Source organism: Oenanthe melanoleuca, chromosome 10 (genome assembly GCF_029582105.1).
Source record: "Oenanthe melanoleuca isolate GR-GAL-2019-014 chromosome 10, OMel1.0, whole genome shotgun sequence".
Lineage (NCBI taxonomy): Eukaryota > Metazoa > Chordata > Aves > Passeriformes > Muscicapidae > Oenanthe > Oenanthe melanoleuca.
Genome location: NC_079344.1, coordinates 8,398,889 through 8,418,765, shown reverse-complemented (window position 1 = coordinate 8,418,765; position 19,877 = coordinate 8,398,889).

Here is a 19,877-nt window from a genome sequence, read left to right as displayed (position 1 = left end):
ACAACAGTGCAATGAAAGGAGGAAGGTTGGATCAAAGGTTTTGTTCAGAGCAGCATTTACTGCCAGTCCCCCCGATTTGAGGGGAGGGCAACACAAGGAAGTAGAATTAACTATGCATAGCATGATCGAGGCAGCTTTGAATGACTTGGAAAGCTTTTGGAAAACTCTTGAACAGATTGCTGGCTAGAGAGATTTCTACAGAACCTCAGCAAGCATGTTTCTGAATGTAGACTGGCTTTTAATTTCCCCTTGCCTTCACCCCTCACCCCCTGGCTCCCCTTGCCTTTTGGCAGTCCTTGGATTATGCGAGGTTGCTAACTTGGAAATGTACTGTTGAAACGTCACCCTGTTAAACTGCAGCCCTGTCAGCTCTGTTCCCTGTGAGCACCCTCCAGCTTTTTTGTGTGGTCTGTAAAGAGGCAAAGGAAAGGTAACACCCTGAAGTGACAGTTCTCTCTGGTGAGCACTTCATCTAATTCTACACTGATTTAAAGCTTCATGGAAGCATTTGTAGCCTTTTATATTACATCTCTGTAGCTCCTACCCTAAACTGGTAAAACTGACTGTGAATTACTATCCATTATTGCCTGCAGATGCTTGTGCTTAATAAGAAAAGAAGTTGCTTTGACTGCTGAGTGCAGCACTGAAAGAGTTTGTCAAACTTACATTTGCCAAAGTCACTAGCAAAACTCTCCTTAATTTGGACTGTGAGGAGTACCATATATCAACTTAATTCTACAATTTTTTGGTATTTTTTTTCTTTTCAATGACTTAAGGCCAATTCAAACATGCCTTAAGTGTGAACTGAATCTTTGCTTCAGTTCTTTTAAATCTTTGGTCATTAGTCTTCTTGTTCTGTAGTTTCTGCTCATTCAATGTAGGGATTTCCAAAATGTTAAAATATTATAAAAATAATATTGCTGCTATTGTTAACTCCTGCATCTGCCACTCTTTAGAAGCTTGCAAATTTAGAAGCTTCCCTGTCATATGATGATATGAGAGAGAACTCTACTTCTGAAGCTTTCTTGCCCTTTTTCAGCCTTTGAGTCAGATTGTAAGTTCTTAAGATATGTGACACATTTCCTACTCACTCCCTGTCTGTACATCTCCTGCCACAGACCAGTGTTTCTCAAGACCAGAAGCCCAATCTGCCCTTCTCATTGAAGCCTAAAGCCAGTGAGGTGACTGTCAAGGATGAACTGAATTGGCCTGGATTGTCCTCACCTCCTCTTTGTATCCCTTCAAATTCAGAAGCAGCTAGTCCTAACATTTGTTCAGTCACAAAAAACTGCAATGGCTTCCTGACTTTTTAAAAAAGAAAATCCTGTAGTTGCAAATAATATATTACTGTTAAGGTATGTACTGAGCAACTTGCACTGCAGTAAAACTGAGCAGATGAAAAGATTTCAATTTGAGCTCTCATTTTAATTCCAAAATTACTATTTTTAACTATAGTCATTATATAAGCTGTTTTCTAGCAGAATATCTTATTTGAATCTGCTGATTTATAAGAATGACAATATGTATATGCACTTTGTGCATAGGTGATTTATGCACACATATATCTCAATACATAGTAAAATTGCATATGCATAGGGCTGCATATTCATGGTAAACCTAATTCTATTCTCATTTATGGTAATGTAAGTTGGGAGCAATTTCAATGAATTCAGTAGAACAGGGCTTATAGTACTGGAATCATGTCTCAACAAGGGTGGTTAGTTACATGTGTGAGTAAATGGGCCCATGTCAGCTGCTTACAGTGCTTTGTAACAGCTAACTTACTAAAACAGGTCAAAATATTACACCATAAAAGAAAAAAAAAGTTTTTACTCATTTCTACGCCCCCGTCCCACTATAAATGATTAGTTTGCAAGCAGTATGACCAATGGAACAACTGTACTAGTGTTATCTTTGCTGGTAAGAGCATGAAACAGATCCTGTGTAGATATAAAACACTAATTCTGAGCTTGGCCAGTTTAAGCAAGTTCAAAATCTGGACAGATATGCCTTATGACATTCCGACAGTCTCCAGCCAAAAATTCTCAAAGAGAACAAAATGTGTGAGTGTATGGAGTATAGAGATGTGGAAGAACCAGGAGCAGCCAGAGTGACTTCAGAGGAGACGCTAGGAAAACAACATAACTTACTGGAGAGGAGACATGTTATTGCTGCTCTGGGAAGCCAACATCTGCACCTCTGTGTGGGATGATATAAACCTTACGTTGGATTCCTGAGCACAGAGAGGCCACGTGCAAGCGAGAGGTACACACAGGCTTCTCAAGCAGCTCCAAGGGAGTGTGCCCCAAGCCAGCAACTTGCCTAATGCAAAGTAATGCAAGGTAATGATATCTACAAAAATGGGGGCTTCTCTCTCTTCAGAAAGTCAGTGTGCAGAGCTTCTACCTTTTGCTAATGGCCTGTAGATTGTGAGCCCCTGTGCCTTCCTCAGCATATCCAGGGAAAACTCCTTTGAGTGAAACCATCTACTCAGCTTTCCCAGCATTCTGCCTTCCTCTGCTTCAGCACAAAATGCTTTCACCCTCTGACTACAAGGGACAGTGCAGCTAGAGCTTCTGCTCTGGTCATCCTTATCATTCAGCTGTTTCATCTCCTTCCTTTCCAGGGGAGGTGAGGGGTTGGTGGTGCATCTAAGTTTTTCTCACTTCTGTGTGGTTTGATGAAAATCTCCAGTCTCTGTGTTTCTTTTTCTCCATCTTACCTTGCACAAACAAGAATGAAGAAGAGCAGTAGCTGAGCATGAAACTGGGGGACTGCAATTTGGAGAGCAGCCACAGGGTGGTTCCAAAGGGGGAAGGAGTGCATAGAGCACAGTTACTATTGTGGGTGTTATTTTTGCACTTTTTTGGTTACCACCATCCACAGAGAGAGAATCCTTGATGAAGACCTCCTTTATAAATATTATTTGTGGCAGAAAGGGAGAGGATTTTCTTTTCTGAAGAAAATAGTAGGAAGTGAATGGAAGCTATGCAGGCATGAACAGCTACTGCCAGTGAGTGGATGATACCGGTGTGTGGGAGATGAAGCAGAAATGGAGGAATATTTGCATGTTGAAATGAATGGGAAAATTTCTGTTTTCTCTGTATCTGCACTTTTCCCTGTTGCATTTGGGAATGCTACTCTACCTTCTTTTTCCTGTATTTTGCTATGATTGTATGAAATGTATGAACCCTTTAAGGGTACAGTTGGAAACCAGTCTCAGTTTCTCACCTGTATCCTTATAACCTGTATCTAACCTGTATGTCTGTACCTTCATCTTTTTATGGTAAAGGGATGGGGGTTTCCCCTTATTCAGACCATGTAGTTCATCTGGAAACAAAACTCCAAAAAACGGATCTGCCAGCATTGCATTTCACACACTCTGCTCTTTTGCTAGTGCCCTTGAGCAGATGTAAGATGAGTCTGGTGCTCTTTATGCAGAGGGGAAGGCTATCTACAGGTAACTGAGCTGGTTGGCATGAAAACTCCAGCCATAACTCTTCACTTTCTGCTTAAAATTAAGCAAAGATCTGCAGATGCATTTTATGCACACTCAGAGCAGTAGTTTTTTGACCTCATAAGAAAATAGTGAGGGTAACACAAAGGCTTGGGTGTACACTGTGATATTGCAGGACATTTAAAAATCTGGTTCCATAAAACCCTTTTTGTGTCTCTATGGAGGATTATTGCAAATGCAGTTTTTGCATGACATTATATTCCTCCAGTCCTTATTTTAAAAAAACATTCAGTATTCACAAACCATCAGTTCCTCCATCACTAGTCTTTTGTTTACAGCAATGTAAATTACTGGGTTTGGAGTTAAGGAGTAATAGCCACTGTTTGGTCAACTATCCTCTTCTTTTTATTGCCCTTTTCCATGACTGAAAGAAATCAAATTTGCTGTTAAGTGGCATTCATTTTGTTCTACATGTCAGGCTATTGTAGGGAGTGGGTGATTATTTTTAAAATGTTTGGCCATTTTCTAGGTCTGCCCTGTGAGGACATAAGTATATCCTGCTGCACACTTCTGGCTGGAATTAGAACTGGCCAGAGCAACCTTTTCATTGCTAACAACAGGAGGTGATGCTAGTTCTACCATATGGTAGATGCCTGTGTAAAATTTAACACAGGCATGCTTTAGAGAAGTAAAATCTAAATTTTCTTTCCTTTTGTTTCAAATGGTTCATAGCAATAATACCCCAGGAAATGCCTTATTGACATGGATTCCTGACAGCACCCTGCATGTTGTCCTGTGAGGCCTGTTGGTCATTGTACCCATAGCAAAGTTGTGTGCAGTACAAAACAACTGTTAGTGCCTCAAACATCAGGATAATAAATACACATGATCATGTTAAATAATGGAAATATATCCAGTGCTGCACATCTGGTTTCAGGGATGCATTAACCCAGATAAAAACAATGGTCAAATAGGGAAAGTAGAATAATTTCCAGGTCAGTAATAATAACTGTTCACACAGCACTCAGGGGAAATCAAACACATGTATTTGCATTCAAGTATGTACTACAAACATAAGAAGTCTGCATATCCTTCTAGAAAAGTATGCCAAATTTTCTTTGAAAAGTTGTGGTTTTAATCACATTAATTATATGTTGGATTTGGGCAGAAGACCACCATCATGACATTACATCAACAAATTTTGCACTAATATAAATACCACAAAGAATCCTGCAAACTAAAGTGAGCACACTATCCCAGAAATCTCTGCAGAACATGGTGCAAATGAGCAATGTCACCCTACTCAACACCCTGCTTCTGAAATTTAAGAGTACCTTGTGAAATAGTGATGCTTTTCTAGAAGGGAGGATTTGATTTCCAATCCCTCATTTTGTATTTACAGTTTCTATCTTCATATTAAATCACAGCTCTTTCTTGCATGTATTTCTCTTGTGCTTTAACATGGATGTAAGTAGAAAATCTCAAAATTGGACAAATTCTGTGAACAGCAAAGAGTGCACCTTTTTCCTAAATTAACATCAAAGGAGAGTCTCAGGGCATTTTAAATGAAGATAAAAATGTTTAATTCTGCATACAGCAAATGCTTTCAAGTGAAACATACATTGCAAAGAGAATGCTCCTTCCCCAGAGTTCTGGCCTTGCAACCTCTCTGAAGGCCCAGGACTGAGTCACGAGGATGTTTGAATGCAGTTTTGTTGCTGTTCTTGTTAGAATAATTATTTGCTGCAATGTTAGCAGAAGAATGTTACCATATGGAAGAAGCAGCTAGGGGTAAGTGGATATCCAAGACAGTTGGAAGCTGTGTTTGACCTGGAGGATAGTCCTAGTTTTTGGATCTGGGTGAGTGACCATGTGTCCATCCTGGTGCAAGTTTCAACTTACAGCCCTATGTGTCTCAAGGACTAGTGCCTTAATGCATACAAGGGCAGCACCCAGGGTTATTTTCATTGCAAACTTCAGGGCTTAAAATGCACCCACAGTATGGTTGGGTTGGGTGTACTTTGAGGTTTTTTCTGTGTGATACAATGATGTTTTCATCCCCCTCTTCCAACCTAGGATCCTGGCACAGAGTGCTGTACTGCTCTTCTTAGCTGCTATGTGGCTTCTCTGCACCAGTGCAAAACTTCATAACTATAATTTGATTAAATGACAAAAGAGGGGTTTTGCTTTCAGTCCTGAGAATGCTTACAGACTCTAAAGCTAAGTGGGAATTAAAAATGTGAGAAAAAGGACCCAAGCTTAGAGAAATTAGTGCCACCAGCACATTACAGTAAATGTGGTTTGGGAAAGTTCAGATATTCATCATTGTATTCCACCAACCAGCCAACCCAAAACATAATGCATTATAATCCCAAGGGTTGTTAGTATTCCATTTTTATCTGCTGTTTACAGTGTGAAAACCAAGCCCAGTGTTGCACCCTTACTCAAGGACCGTGTTGCAACATCTTTCTCATGTGGACTGTGACATAAGGAAAGATTATTCACATAATTAAATCATGGCCTTCCTATTTCCTCAGGCCTTTTGCCCTGAAAAGGTGACTCTCACTTTTAGAGTGCTAACTTTGGTAGCAGCAAACAGCAAAAGTACATTATTTTTTAATTTTTAGAAATGAATACTCTCTGTGCTTGTATGAATTGACAGGGACTGTTAGAATTACAGTCTCATCAGTCAAGAGCCTTGAATTCACACCAGCAGGTAACTGAATTAATGGAACTCAGTTTTGTAAAACAGCATTATGCCCAATATCTGACAGGTGGAATAAATATGAGTTCTCTTCTGAAAGTATTGAAATATTTGCTGAGATCTTAATGTCTGTGGCTTCAAAAACTGAGAGCAAAGAATTTTAATCTCATTGCTCACACATTTCTCCAAATTGTTTGACAATGTTTTTGCTATTGTTGAGTTTTTGTTTTGTTTTTTTTAAAAGCTGCACCACATTCCAAGTTTAGAAGTGAAGATCTTGGATAATTTGTGCACTTCTGTCTTCTGTTATTCTCAGATTCTGCTCTCACATAACTGTGAGATTTCTGCTGAAGTCAGTATCTAGTGGGGAAAAAGTCTTTTCCAGGCCAATAGCAACCTCAGTCAATAGAAGTCCACTTCTAAATGTTGTGCTGTAACAGGTGTAAAGCAAAAGAATAGATGTTGGAGAAAGATGTGTGGTAAGATGTGTCTGAACCTCTCTGCTATGAAAGGATTTTCCTAAAAAGACCAGGAAAAAGTACTCACAAACCCTTTTTGCTGGTTGGATTATGCTTCATCCTCTGCTGGGTCCCTGGTCCAATCTTACCCTATTTTATTTTCTTGAAGGTAGCTGTGGGCTACTGAAAGGTCATAAATTTTAAAGCAGCAGGAAAGGAAGGACCTAACTCTTACTTAGAGACTAAATAAGGACAGAAAGTTCCTCCATCTCTCTGCTTCTTTCACATGAAGTGAACATAAGAGTCCCTTTTGGACACAAAACAGGACCAAAGCATCTTTAGTTGATACATTTCTTCATTCTGGTCCATCATATGGGTCAAAGCTGCAGAACTTTCAAGCTGTAATGAAATAGTCTTTGTTATTTTTGGCCTAAAGGAGAATTTTGCTGTCCTTGGCTCTAAAGAAGGGAAGGACAATCTCCACAGATGGAAATCTGATACTTGTGACTTCTAGTTAATTTTTCGAGATTCTCTACATCCATAGCTTCAAATTAAATCTCTGTGTTGTTCCCAGACAATCCTCTCTCCTTCTGTAGCTTCTTCCAGGGACTTTCAGTTATAACATGCTGTGGCAGAGTAGAAGGAGGAGGGAGTTGGATCTTTAATGTCCTCCAGGCCTGCAACAGCTGTGTAGGAGGAAAGAATCAAACTGCAAAGTATCAGAACTGGAATTGAACCCTGATAGCCAGGTCTGCCTGTCATCTCACCATTACCATAATTGCATCAAAATGAACATAATTGCAAGGTAGGAGAGGTTAGAGTATGGTGCGTTCCCAAAAAAATGAACATACCATCTTAAGTCAAGAGACAATACTAACAAAGCAAGGATCAGCTTTAGCTGGAGTGTGGGTATTTGCAGGAAAAGAGTGAGTGAAATGTGAATCAAATTCTACCCAGAGTTTGCAAATCAAAGAACTACTGAATTACAAGTGATTTTTTCAAAGGACTGCAAGAATTTTTACCAGATTACCAAGGGACTTCTGTCTCATGGTAAATTATAAGAAGAAGACAGGTGCAGGCATTGATTTGACTAAAATATACATTTTGAGACATGGTGAAACTTTCTGCTGTTTAGTTAAAATTCTTTGTCCTAAATCATGAGCAGTTCCTCCTCTTTCACTTAATCCCAAAAGGATTGTTACAGCAGTGGACACTGAGAAAGTCAGCCCATTATCAGTCTGTTCATCCAATAAATACCCCTTCTGCTGTCTGTGCATGAAGAGAGTGAGTCAAAGCTGAACAAAGAATTACAGTGCTCTTGGAATTCAGCCTGCAATCAGTTCCATATAATGCCACCTTAACTCCAGTAGGAGTTATGTTGTAGGTTGGAGTAAATTTTGCTCCTTGGCTAAGGTAAGCTGTAGGCCTTGTGCCAGGTGTTATAAAGAGCATTAATACCTTTTGTCATCTTGCTACTGTTGTTCGTTGTGTTCTAAGGCTGACTTTGTTTCTAGTATTTTTCTCAATGCAGTATTTGCAGCTTCCAGTACTGCCTCAATGCCCCAACTTGTAATATTTTGTGGAAATGAAGGGGTTGAGAGTATGTATATATGTATGTATATGGCATTAACATATACAAATGGTATGTTTTATGGCATGAGTAAGAGCTGCTAAGACATTGGCTTGTAATCTTCAGGCATTCCCCACAAAAACTGCTGCTGTGAGTTACCCCACTGAGATGGGTAGGGTCAGACCTTGCACATGGTATTTATCCATTGGTCTGTCTCTTCAGAGAAGCTGCTGGTGGTGACACAGATGTGCTAGACTGGTCACTGGCCATGTTTCTATTTCAGATATGGAATTATAGCTTTGAACAGCTGGAGATGAAAGGAATGTGCACCTTTCACATCTCAGTTGGGAGACTACACCAGGGTATGTTTGAGATGATTTCAGGGCGAGCAGCCATTAGCAGCATTTTGTTTGTACCACATTGAGTGTAATGTGCCACAAGCAGGTGCTGTGCCTGTGCTGTGAGCTGGGGAAATCGTGGTGTTCTGCTGCAAGATTCTCACGTCACACCATCCTCTGCCATAACAAAACACCAGCAAATGGCTTGGCACAGAGAAGGGTAAGGTTCTTTCCTGAGGTGAGGGAAGGGAACTTGCCCCACCCTGATGATATTGTTTGAGCTTCAAAAGAGCCACTCTTTGAGACTTCTTAATGTTTCTTGGTAAATTGAGGTGCTGCACAGAGCAATTAGAGACCAGACCTCAAAGTAGAAATGTTTAATCCTTATTTTTAGCACCTTGCATTTTTTGAGTGCATCCCATAGATTGAAGTAGATTAGTAAATAAAATAAAGACAGGGGAATGTAGGCATAAAAATAAATAATTTTGTCATAAGCAGATGGGACACTTACATTAAAGCCAGATGAGATGCAAAGATATTGTAGCCTGAAAGCTAAATGTCTCCTGGAGCAGTTCCCCATGAGCATAATTAGATCTCAAGTTAGGCATTACAGTACACTCTAAGAAGAAGTTTATTTTCCTTGCTTCAGATGAACTTACCTGTTTTGTGTGCAAAATCATATTTACAGTTTATTAATTCATTGATGAAGCACTCTTAATTCTTAAATTCATTGAACCATTGCTTTTGATAGACAGGCTACACATGCTCAAGAGAGTTATTTAAATAACTTATATAAAGAAACCTTTCTTGAAAATCTCTGTGTATGTAACAGATGGGTATTACTGCCCTGTAAAGTAGATCATGATGATTTCCCAGGCACTCAGATTTGGGAAATCTTGGGTTTGTTTCCTAATCCTGTGAAGAGACAAAGCCCAACACTGACTTGGGAACCCTGCAGTGCCTAAGCAATCCTGCCAGACTGGAATTATTAGTAGACAGAGACCTCTGGTGGAAATTTTTCAGTACTTCAGGGAAATACAGATCTTTTATTTTGGAGCAAAGCTTGGAAAACCCTCCTGGTGAGAAAGGTCAGAGGCCTGGGAAGGACTACATTAACAGCAGCATAGATATTTTCAATGTGGTTTTTCTCTCCTTTCTAGGAGCGCTGAATGACTTTCTTTAAAGAAAATAAACAAACTGACTTGGATCTGTAGACAAGAACAACAATGGCAACCCTTCAAGCTGCCTCTGGGAAGCAGCAGTCCCTTTGACCCAGCAGTGCCTTGGCAGACTGCAGTGTGTGCATGGTGTTGGCAACAGCTGTGCTGGGGGTGCACCTTTGGCTAACACAGGGACCCCAGGAGAAGAGAAAGTCCAGGTGGAAAAGTCCTTCTGGCATCTACACCATGGTGTAGCACCAGCCTGTGCTAAGGAGCTTCAGAGAGAGCCTTTACTTGCATCAACAAATGATCAGCAAGATATTGAAGCCACAATTCCTGTGCTAGTATGTCCTCCAGAAGCTTCCTCATAGATATTTTCTCCTACTACTAATAGTTGGGCTTTTGGATACAATGAGAAGCTTGCAGTACAGTGCCAGTGCCTCAGATCATAGCAGGTTGAATAAAGCTAAAGCAGGGCTCTACCCAATAGTTTTTCTCAGTAGGTTGTAGAATTTGGTAGCTGTCATAAAATTGCCTTCACCTTTCTGAAAAGGAAACTAGTTTTTCTCTTGGACAGCAGGAGAGAAAAAAAATATATCAAATCCCCCACGGTTCAACAATTGTCCACCACACACAATTCTGAAGCGTTCCAAGTTCATCTCTTGACAACAAGATTCAAGCTTAAAAATACAGGAACGCTTCTGAAAATCTAACTCTCAAGCATGTGCTTTTATTTTCTCCCAAAATCCGTAAGAATTTACAACAAAATATCTAGAAGTATAAGCTGATAAGTCAGTACATTGGTCTGGTTCTACATTCTACTGTCTTCAAGTTCTTCATTGTGCTCAAAGAGCATCTCCACCAGCTGCATAGTGCACATGCATTGTAGATGCATTTCAGCAGTTTCCCTGGGCATTTATAACTGCAGTTTTCTCTGCTTTGAACTCAGCAGAGTGTAGCTGGTGGCCATGTGTACAAGGAATGGTAGTGTACTTCTCAGTGTGAGTGACAGTCTGACAAACATCTTGTAAAGGTTGGGGTATCAGTTTCTAAACTTAAGCTTCCCAGTGGAATTCTCATTTTTTTGTAAAAAAATCACACTAACTTTCTTGTCTTATCCTCAGACCAAATCCCAGTTTAGAAATCCCAACTTGGTGGTATTTTATAGTTTTCTTGATTAAAGTTTCTGTCAGTTAATTTTCATACAAATACATTCCTGCTCCTACTGACACAGTCAATACTGGATACTTATGAACTAGTTCAGTTTGCACACATCTTCATTTAAAAGAATATGAAGAATCACAGATTTCCTGTTTAAAGAAAAAAAATCAGATAATCTTGGCCTAAAGCTCCCTCATCAGCATCCAACCCCAAAGTCCAGCTTCTATACATAACTGCTTGTTCAAAATTCCTTCTCAGTCAGTTTTCAGACTCCAGTTCTGCCTCATTATTTGACAAGCCACTTCTCACATCAACCCTAGATATATCTTAGGAATTCCTGGGCTGCTGGGTTTCAGAAGAAACCATGGATCTTATGACTTTTGTGTTACACAGAGCCCATTGACCCAGTCACTGATGTTTAATTATGTCCTCTAATACCTCCTTCCTAAAACATTGTTTGACTCTTCTTGGATCTATACTAATACTCATTTTCTATGGTAGATAGAATATGCAGCCTAGAATACCTAAAATAAAAATAATGTATTTCCTAAAATACAGAGTTGCATTCATACAGATTAGTTTCCCTGTCATGCCAGAAAAAAATCACTCAGAACTATTTTACATTATTTCCTACTAGTCATAAATAAAATTCACACTGTGATAATTCTTCCTTTGTTTCTCCAGATGCCATCAGATTTATAACCTGTCTGTACTTAGATTTTGTGACAAACATTTGTCACAGACATAAGCTCCACTGGGCTGTGTGCAGAACAAACAAAGTTTCTGAAATATGTATACACTCCACCATAACATTTTCAAAACCATGTCTTTACTGAGTTTTGTGTTGCTTATTCCTGTGCACGTTCAGATCTGCATTGACATTTTAGGTAACTTAAGTACTCTGGTGATTATTTTAGTGTCAAAGGAGGAAAATTAATATAGATAAGATGTTCCAAGCGTCTGATTTCCATGTCATCTTCAAAAATATTCTGAAAGATCAAGTAATTCAAACTGAAAATAATTTGAACATTTTTTGGCATAACAATCCATGTTCATAAAGAAACGTGGCCAACTTTAGGATAGTCAGTACAAAGCTGCAAATTAACTCCATTATTTTACGGAGGATCAAACACTAGGCACAAATTTACCTACATTATTGTGCTCAACTCTGATGAAATAATTGAGATTGCAGAGGGAAGGAACATGTAGCCCATCAAATCCTTTTAAATACCCATTGTTTTTATTAGCAATTTTACCTGTTATGCACATCATTATCATTGTAAGGAAAGCAAGTCATTTATTCCTGAAAGTAAGCCAGCTTTAGAGAAAGCCAAAATTATCTTCCTTTCACCCTATGAAGAAGAGGATTAGAAGTACAACAGAAAGTAAGGATGTTTAGAAAGTCTTGGAAGCCACTTTAAAAGCATTTGTATGTTGCAAATGATCACAGAAGTGAATATTAAAAGATACATAGCTGAATTTCAAAATTGTAGAGGTTTTGGCAAGCAAGTAAGAAGCCCTTTTCACATAGTGTCATCTGTTTTTACTTTTACGCTAAAACAGCCCTGCGGTATCCCTTTAAAAAGTGCAGGAGCCCTCAGCTGGGCCTCCCTGTCTTGTAGTGCAAAACCCACCAAAATGTAGAAAAACCTTACCCTCTAAACAAGAGCAATGGGTCAAGAGTGCATGTGTGTATGCCATAACATAGGGCAGAGTTGTGTGATTTGTATAGATTTTACAGATTAGAAGTTAAGCCAGTTTTGTTACCATATTGACAACTTCTCCTAGGTGAAGAATTCAGACCAGCCCAGAAACAAGAGCCCAGCACTGGGAGTAATCAGCCTTTAAAATTGAATAAATTAACACTTTAAAAGCAAACCCATCCCCAGCAGTTTTGTTAGCCAGGAAAGGGAAGACCACTAAATCCAGTAAAGATTCAGCTGTTGACACTGCCCGGGCATATCCCAATGCACGGTGACACAAAATCAAGAGATGGCATCTTTAGCCTTTTGAAGTAAGAATGTATTTGCCATGTTTGCCATGGGCTGTCTCTACTACAATATTCATTCTATTCAGTAATTTATTCCTGGAGTTTCCTGTAGGATATCTGAGTGATTCAGTCAGTATATGGATAGACAGTAACAATACAGCTCCAGGCCTTAGGAGCATCACAGCATAACCTAGATTCTCATCAACTGCATTAATAATTGTACATGTTCTGACTTGGCTCCTGCTCATTTCTGCAGCAGCAGCTCCAAATGCCACTGTCCATTCCGTGGAAGACTGGAGCTGCCCATGCTATGTGGTGGGGCAGCAGCCTTTGACATGCCTAGCAATGAACATGCCATGAATCTGAAAGCAAACATTTAGGGGCTCAAGTTTTTAAGTGAATCACAAGCTTCAAACAAACTTGCAGGAGCATGTCACAAAAATGTGAGGGAAATGAAGTATTTGTCCTTAATCCAAACCAGAGTGGTTACTGACAGAAGGACACTTGTAAAGGATCAAAGCTGTTTAAAAAAAAAAAAAAAAAAAAAAGATTCCTACAGATACTTTCCTGTCTGCAAAACACTGAGACTGCAAATAAACATTTTTATTGTCATGTCACATGATAGTGCTGCATTGAAGGTGATACACCAGATACACAGTGGCCAAATTATCTCTTGTATTGCCTTCAGCAAAGTTGCACCAAGACAGGGCCATTTGGTCTATTGACCTTTGCTACAACTACAGTTATTGTAAACTACATATTTGCTGAGAAATTAATTCCTTGCTTTAATTGGACACTTTATTAACCTGGGGAAATTAACACACAATAGAATCATCTTTTGCCTGTTCATTTAAAGTCCCATTGCTGAAACAAACAAACAAATTGCACTATTTATACAATGGCCAGTACTAGATGTAAAATAACTTATAGTTTGTGGTTATAGAACAGTCTGCTGTTACTTGTTTAGATTACTGCTCTGAATCTCGATTCTTCTTATCCCCTGTTAACAGTGTTAATTTTATATTATGTGGATAATACTGACATCCATGTAAATAGTTTATTTTGGTTTGAATCCTTCTATATTGGATGCTGAAGTCTACATCCTATGAGTTCCTTAAGCTACCACTGTAAGGTAAAAACTGTCCTGGAAGACTGGGAGTGAGAAGAGGAGGACACTGCATGTGAAAGGAAACTGCAGCTCATTTCAATTTCATACTATTGCTGCCTGAGTTTGTCCTTCCCACAGAAGTATGGAAAAGTAGATCTTTCCTCTGGCAAGTCCAGAATAACATGTAGGTCTAAAGCTCTGCTTAAACTGGCTTGTGGGACAGCACAATTTAACTAAAGGTCTGCAGTGCCTAACCAGTTGTATCCATTCTTGCCTTTCTGCTGATCTGCTAGCCATGCTCCAGAGTTCACTGCTGATCACTGGATCACAAAATGCAGCTGTGACTGTTCAAGCTATTTCTCCTCTTTAAGTGCCATGGCCCACTTGGCAACAAACTCTGACTTTTATCTTGAGAGGGCCAGCCTCTGCCCAGTAGAACAAGCTGCCAGGCCCTCCAGCTGCCAGGCCCCATGAAGCTGCAGAGGGAGGATGCAGTACAAGCAATTAGCAGAGGCATTACATGAATGGACAGAAGATTTGGGTATCGCTTTTGGTCCCAAAGTTCCTGCTCAGCTCTGCACTGGCATTATGCCCTTTGAAAGTTTTAGTGGGAGGTTTGCCTCAGTAAGACAGGAGCATCATGTCCAGTGGGAGTAGCAGTCTATTAATACCTCTCCCTTATAAGACTATCCTTGCCAATTCTGTTTGGCTGCTTCATCTCATGATATTCACTTTGACTTTCTTAATACTAACCAGCCTAAATATTTTATGCTGTCTTCCAGCAGTCCTTTGCTGCTACAACTCAGTGAAGATAGGTTATAATTTTTCTTCTGAAAATGTTTTTCTTCTGAAACATTGTAGTTCTCTGAACTGCAGTGAGAAGGTTTGAACTGGGGTTCATGTTCAGTAAGATATCCACTTAAACAGGATAGCTAAAGAAGAAAATAAATTGTGTAGTAATTGTGTAGTAATACTGTCACTTCTCTAGAAATCTGTATGTTTCCTGCCTTATAATGATGTCTCTGAAAATCTCTGCAAATAATACACATCTGATAGGATGTGTATTATTTTGTAATATTTATATTGGTTTTGTATCTTACTGCAATTTTCCATTTTAGCAACTCAGTTTTTCAGTGATACAAATCAAGAGCAACTTCACTGCATCAAAGTAGATAAAATGGCACAAAAAGCAGCAGAAACAGACCTCTGACTTCTAAGAGACCTGGTGCATATTGGCTGTTTGCTAGCAAGTGCAGTAGCCCTGATTTTTTTATTGTAATATTTATTATTTATAAACATGTAACTTTCCAAACTCAGAAGAAGAAGAGGCCTTCTTTGAAGAGGGCAGTGTTGAGAAAAACAAAGTCAGACTGTGGGGAAAGAGATACATTATACAACAAAAGATCACTGAAACACTGGGCAAGGTAATATTAATTATACATTTCAATCTTAATTGTTATTAAGCATGCTAACTTCCTTTCCTCCTCCACAATCTACTCCTGACCTTTTCAGTCTCTGTACCACTTAATTCCCAGCTCCTATGCTAACCCTCACTCATTAGAGGTGTGGTAGACCTAATCAGCTATCCTAGGTTTTCTGGGAGGGATGGAGTTTTGAGAAAGGAATTCAAGAGAAATGAGTTTACAATTCTTAAAAGGACATGTCATGAGCAGGAGTACAGGCTGCAGGTCTCTGAGAGACAAATAGGTGAGCAGGATATTAGGTTTGGTTCTTGGAGAAACAATCAACATGTGGCTGCCACATGACAAGATGTAAGTGGGAAGGGGCAGACTTGCAGACCATCACAAGAAACATGATCTGGAGGTAGAGGCTATGTGGAATGTGTGAAGAAATGTGCTTTTAAGAAGTTCTCACAGGAGGCAGCTGGAATCAGTTCTTGCATCGTGCAGGGTGGTGTGCTGATCTTAAAGAGTACACCATGAGGTTTAAGTGATAGCATGTCAGACCAAGTGAGGTGGTGTGGATCCAACAACTTCAGTCCCTGCATCCCAACTTCCCATCATGCCCTGGAGAGGAAAGGAATAGCTGCCCAGAGACCTGAGTCCTTATTTGCTGGGATGATGAAGGGAGAGAAGATAACTTGCCCTGTTTTTAACTTGCCCTGTTTTCTGCCTGATCAGCAATGACTTATTCTCCTGCAGCCCACCAGGTGTAATATCATCCATATCCACTTCCCTAGGCATGTTTACATCCTGGCACCCAACATGGTCATCACCCTCATCATCACCACAACCACAGAGCCTGAGGAATCTCCTCAATGCTTCAAACTCAGCAGTATCTCAGTCCTTACCCCCAGGTCCCTTTGAAGACTCATCATCCAGGAGCCAGGGTGAAGATGATGTAGTAAGTCTGGGCAGGATGGAGGTGGTGAGAAAAAAGTTCTGGTTTTGGCTGGGATATAGTTAATTTTCTTTACAGTAGCTCATATGGTGCTGTGTTTTGGATTTGTGACTAAAGTGGTGCTGACCACACAGGTCAAACTCTGCTGCTCTTGAGAGGGGTTTTATCATACAAAGCAGCAGCACTCTCCAGAAATTGCATGCTAGCTGCATTATTTCTTTCTATTTCCTGGCTTCTGACACTGTCATTCAGGTGAGACAAAAGTGAAGTTACAAATTTCCTTAAATAAATATGTTCTGTTGTCCATGTTGGGATGTAATTATTCATTAAGTCACACTTCAAAAGGCATTTTGATGAATGTACCAGAGGGCATGTGAAAGAAATTCTTTTCTCTGATATTTATGAAGGGAAACTACGATGGGGTAAGTGTCACGAATCTGGAACTAAATTTATTGTTCTTGTCAACTCTCAACATACTTCTCACCCAATAAATCTCTGAGACTTTAGATGACACATCTAAAATATTTCTCCAGAGGAGAAATATCTGTTCCATGTTTTCTTTCTTAGGTATGTATTATGGCTTTATAGCTTTAGAGGTGGAGTTTCTCACCTGGCCATTTGAAGAAGAATTTTATAGATTAGCTTATCAAATGGAAATGAGAGTCACTACTTTCTTTGTAATGAATTATGTCTGTAACAAACACATAAAATTACGGGAACAGCAAAGTAAATTGTGCAACTTCTGTCTATCAAGATAATCTTCACCTCGTGTAATGTTTATGGAAGTACTAGATTTTGATGAGTGTTTCTCAATAAATGGCTGCTAAAACATTTCACATGCCACAAAGAGAAAATTCAAACAGTGAAGTTGCAAAGTCAATAGTTAATGTTGTGAAATACTCAGGTTGCTGGAAAGGTTTGTGATACAATCTTTAAAAATTTCCTTCTGATTTATTTCCTCCCCCTAGAAAATCTCAGGCTGGTTACCACTGAAGAGACTGGTAGGTCATAAAGTCCAGTACCTTTGCATGCAGTGTGGATTTCCACATAAGCTGATGAGCTCACTGACAGCACAGTGACAGGTCATCAGTCTTTGTATGGAGAACTTGCCAGCAGAGTGAGATGTACTGGGCTACAGCATTTTTTAGATAATGAGCAGGTTTTCTTGATTTATACTAAGATATGATATTCTGAAATCTTTGTCTTCTTATACAAATCTGCTTTTGCCTCTCTTTCTTAATCCCTTTCTGCTTTTCTCACATCCTTTTCAGGCTTTAGTTTCTGCTTCCCTCCAGCTTTCCCCAGTTCTCTCACAGGGAGCCATTTTTTCCTCTCATGAGCTTTGCTTCCACAGTCATCTCCAGCATGAGCTGAATCACATTCACTTTAGCCTAGAGCATGTTTAGTCCAGACAGAACATGAAGCTTGTTTATTAATCCCTGTTGACTGTGTACAAATGCTTTTCAGACACTTGAAACTCAGTTACATTTATATGGTATCTGGAAATTCAGTAATTTTACCGAATTATTTCTTTTACTGTCATTGTCAGAAGAGTCTTGATTCATTAAAAATTTCAGTTCTAATGGTTAAATTATGAAAGATATGCAAGAAACTAGAAACAGAGGTTTGAGTTGGAACATGTTAAGCAGCACTGACTGTAGGCTTCTTTTGCCTGCTGGAGCTTTAGCTGAAATGCCTGTAGAGAACAAGGAATGGCAGCAATGAATACTTGCTAATAACATTTCCATCCCATACAAACCTTTCCAGCTTAGAGTGGAAAGCTCCCAACCAGAGAGAAAGTTAATTTTAACTGAAGTGCTTCTATCTCTTCTGCCTCTAGGATATGTGTTCACACCTCTGCAACATGTAAAGCAATCATCTTAAAGATTGTCTAATTTAATATGATTAGGAGTGTATAACATAAGAAGATTCATGAAAGTGAGTATAGATAACTTGTTCCAGCTATGATACACACCCCTCTCCCTTCTAAGCTTATTAAAGAGAAAGCTTGAGATCCTCTGGTGAGCTGCTTATCTCCAGTAATTAAGAATATCCTAATGGGCATGGTAAGTGCCTTTCTATGCATGTTGGGATGGACATAAACCATCATGGCCTCTTTCTGCCTGACATGAAGTAGCTCTGTGATTTCAGACAGTGCTCTCAGACATATCTTGCACAGGGGAATGGCTCAGTTGTGATTCAGAACAATTTCCTATTAAAATATTTAGCAGAGAAGCACTACTTTACTGAGGTCATATGCAAAATACTAATAATGGTGATCATTACTGATACATTTTTACATACAGGAAAAGGAAATGCAGAAGGAAAGAAAATTTTATCAGCCACAGGTAGGTAAGTAAAAATAAATAGTTTTATTTCATTATCTAACAGTAAAGTTGATTGTACAGGTAGCCATGGTGCAGAGCATTTGCAGTCTGATCTCAGAAGAGATTTCAGCAGGGAAAGTAAAAATTGTAAGGTGGCCAGGGACAGAATGTTAGAGGCAAATGTAATAATCCATGTGGCATCAACAGACACAGTATAGGCAGCCTCTCAAAAAATGGCAAGTGCAAGATACCAGCATGAACAGGATTCACATTCCAGACTGTCTGCATGCAAATAGGTGTGTGCAAAACCGTGATCATGGAGTATTTAATGCAAAACTTAGGTATGTTTAAAAATTCATGCAGAACTTTGGAAGGTTTTTTTGAAATTAGGCCTTTTCTGTCCACATGCTCTCTTCTGAAAGATTGATCTACACTTTCAAATCAACTAAATCCTTTCACTATGGAAGTTTTCAATCAGGAATGTGTAGTTATTCTTTTCCTCATATGAACTGGGGAGAAATGATCAGAACTAGCTGATAGCTTCTCAACAGCTTAAGAACACTGTTTCCTGGGAAAGCGAAATTCAGTAGTGTGGTAATGACTTCAGAGCAGTTATCTCAGACTCCATCTGCCCTGGGTGACTCAGGGTTTCACTGCTGACCACGCTGCTGGCCCTGCCACCTCACTCCAGGTGCTCCTGGGCCTCTGTCATTACCATCTCCCCTGCTCATGCTTGTGTGTACTGCCCTGCTCTGGGAAAAAGCACCTGTCTGGCAGGGGGGAAGTGAGAGAGAACTTGCTATGATCATTCTGGGGAGCTTAGGGAGAAGACACCCACCCCTGCTGCAGGTGTCCCTTGCTCCATAAGGACATGGCTGTTGCTGCCTCTGTGACCTGCTGATCTTTGTGCCCAAAGCAGACACAGCCCTTGGCTTCTGTAGACTTAGGACCTGGCCCATGTACGTGCAGTGCATATATCAGCAAGCCTCTGCACCCCTCCACTCACTGTTTTGATCTGAAACTGCTCATGAAGTGTTTGGAAGAAACTCTCTTCACTCGTCTTTTCCACTTCTCTATGGAAGGAGTAGATGAACTCTCCTTTGTAAGAGAAGAGAAAGGAACAGAATACAGGTGACCTAGCAGGAGATCTCAGGCTTTTGATGCTGTGATGAGTGGCTGAGGGGGTTATGCACACTACCAAACTCCTTAGCATTCTGTGCCAATGTTCTTTTCTTTCCTCTTA